Genomic DNA, 3,336 nt, shown 5'->3' on the forward strand with positions numbered 1-3,336 from the left:
ATTCTGGGAAAACCACGCTGGTTTCGAGAAATAAGCTGCCGTGGGGGAGGTCAGCACTCTCAGAGTGCTAGAGTATTTTTCTAGCTCTGGGATGTAATGATTCTTTTTTTCTTACATTTATTTTGCTAAACTTTCTTTTTATCTTTTTACTTCACCCCCATTCCTGCTTTCCACCCAGCTGTCTTTTTTATCTTCTGCTGAATGACTTCCCTGCTCCAAGCGCCGTTCCATATGACCTATATCGATAAATCTAATCCTATCAAATACTTCATTATTACTTAAGGAATGAAAAGGAAAGATACGCCATTATATTATGAAGTTTCTTTGAAAACAATAGGGTATAATTATGTATTCTTACTTATGAAACATTAAACGACCGGTATGCAGAAGAATTTGCGTAGCTTTTCAGTATTCATTTCCAGTTCGGTTGTCTATGTTTGTGTTCCAGTAATGTTTACCATAAACTAAAATAATTCAAAACTGAATATTTACGCATATGTATATTGATATTTTTAAACATAGAACTGTTGGAATTCTCATGCATATGTATATTTTCATACATTACAGAAGAGTAAAATAAAATACTATGATCTTCATCAAAATAAGTATAATTATCGTAGAAATGAATAAATTAAAAAATCATAACCACAAGATTCATATGACCAGATATTCAATTATGTTTATTGATATGAAAATTTATTCAAATCAGAAAAGCCACCAGCTCAAATATCATCACCATATTCCACAGTCAGCACCTCTTCTATATAGTAAAGATTAAGTGTCTGGCTATATATATATATATATATATATATATATATATATATATATATATATATATATATATATATATATATATATATATATATATATATATATATATATATATATATATATATATATATATACGGTCATGCTCAACTCTCAAAATCCTCGAGTAGGGGTGAAAGTTGGTAGTCATATGCGCATATCTATCTACTATAATTACATGATTATCCTTTTTTAACGGATCGCATAGTTTCAGCCTTATATCTTCCTATAACAGAACCAAAGTTCCAGCCTAACGCAACCAAGTAAATAACGACTCTCCCACATTTCATCGATTAGAACCCTCCTGCCGATACCTGCAGGGAAAGAAGAAAAAAATGAAGAAGAAGAAGACGAAAAGTCGAATGCAGTCCTAGTCACGTGATCCTACCTCCTCTCCTCTCTTCTTACTTTCCTTATACTTTACAAGACTCTAATCTTGGCAGAAGTCTCTTTTTTATAGTTTATATATGAAAGATATGTTTTAATGTTCCTGTTCTTAAAATATTTTCTTTTAATTGCTCATTACTTATCCTATAGTTTACTTATTTCCCTAATTCCTTTCCTCACTGGGATATTTTTCCCTGCTGGAAACCTTAGGCTTACAGCATCCCGTTTTCCAACTAGGGTTGTAGCTAAGCTAATAATAATAATAATAATAATAATAATAATAATAATAATAATAATAATCTTCCCAGCTGGTTCCCATTTTTATATAGGGTTGCCGTTGGGGATGAGCCGTTTCTATCTTTTTCTAGTCTGCGCTTCTGCCTCATCAATTTCTTTCTTCTGTAAGTCTCCTGTCACACAGTCTCTCCATCTATTTCTTGGTCTCCCTCTTCTTCTTCTTCCTTGAACCCCCATCTACTTAGTATGGCTCCGAGCATGGTCCTCATCTCTCCTCATCAGGTGTCCATACAATCTCAGCCTCCCCTCCCGCACTTTCTTTAATATTTCCACCACCTTTGTCAACTACCTTATGTAGTCATTTCTTATCCGATCCCCTCTTGTCACATCAGACATCCACCTAAGCATTCTCATTTCTGCCACATCCCTCTTCTTCTCGGTCTTCCTCATGCTTGCTGTTTCCGTTCCATACAGCATTGCTGTTCTTAGCACCGTCTTATGAAATATTCCTTTTAATCTCAGTGATATTCTTTTGTCACGAAGAACTCCTGAGGCTGCTCTCCAGTTGCTCCAGCCTGCCTGTACCCGATATTTAACTTCATCTTCCATACTTCCTCCAGCGTTAACAAGGGATCCCAAATACTTAAACTTATCAACTCTCTTCATCTGTTCTCCCCTAAGCTGAATACTTTCTCTATCATCCCCCTCACGTGTGGTACACATATATTCTGTCTTAGATCTACTTATTCTCATTCCTCTATCCTCCAGTACTTGCCTCCACCTTACCAATTTCATTTCCGGATCTTCCCTGCTCTCTACGCACAGAAAAATATCATCTGCATAGAATATGTTCCATTGTATTGCCTCCCTTAGTTCTCCTATTAAAACGTCCATCACTATGTTAAAGATAAATGGGCTCAGAGCCGACCCTTGGTGTAATCCTACTCTCATCTCACAACCATCTGTCTCCCCAGCACTACTCCTCACTCTCGTAAATACATTACAGTACATCTCTTGTATCAATCGAACATACTTCTCTGGCACCCTCCTCTCCCTCAGACTCCTCCATACCTCTTGTCTTGGGACTTGGTCATAAGCCTTTTCAAAGTCAATGAATACCACATGCAGGTCTCTTTGCTTTTCACGGTATTTCTCCATTAGTTCCCTCAGACAAAATACCCCATCTGTTGTTCCTCTCCCTTTCATGAATCCCATCTGCTTTTTACCTATTCCTATTTCTTCTCTTAGTCTGGTATCTATCATCCTTTCCAGTATCTTCAAAGTGTGGGGCATCAATTTAATACCCCTGTAATTCCCACACTCTTAGACATCACCTTTCCCTTTGAAGATTGGGATCTATATTCTCCCACGCCACTCATTTGGTATCTTTTCCTGCTCAAAAATCTTTAACATGAGATCGTACAGTATATCCACTCCATCATCTCCTAATGCATCCCATGCCTCCACAGGAATCCTGTCTGGTCCAGTTGCCTTCCCTTTCTTCATCTTCCTTAGTGCATTTATTACCTCTTACCTAGAAGACCTTATTACCATGCCAACGTTCACCTGCCCATCCTCTCTTAATAATGTATCATTTTCTTCATTTAATTGCTGTTCAAAATACTCTTTCCATCTCTTTACAATGTCTTCCTCCTTTCTAAGTACTACACCATCTTTATCTTTCATTTATTTGATGTGTGTAATATCTTTGTTGCTCTTATTTCTAGTCTTTGATAGCTTGATCATCTTGTTTAATCCTTCCTTTGTCCCCAACTCATTATACACATCATCATATGCCTTTGCTTTAGCTTGGGTTACTATCTTCTTCACCACCTTTTTCTCTTTTAACCTCTCTCTGTCTTCCTTTGACTGTGACTCTTCCCATCTCTTCTTTGTCTCCTTCTT

General features: G+C 36.8%; 1 pseudogene; it reads right to left on the reverse strand.

Annotated features, from left to right (window-relative positions):
• Positions 1-1,548: 1,548 nt before the first annotated feature.
• LOC137650797 (uncharacterized) lies at positions 1,549-2,937 on the reverse strand (annotated as a pseudogene).
• Positions 2,938-3,336: the final 399 nt, after the last annotated feature.

Source organism: Palaemon carinicauda, chromosome 12 (assembly GCF_036898095.1).
Source record: "Palaemon carinicauda isolate YSFRI2023 chromosome 12, ASM3689809v2, whole genome shotgun sequence".
Classification (NCBI taxonomy): domain Eukaryota; kingdom Metazoa; phylum Arthropoda; class Malacostraca; order Decapoda; family Palaemonidae; genus Palaemon; species Palaemon carinicauda.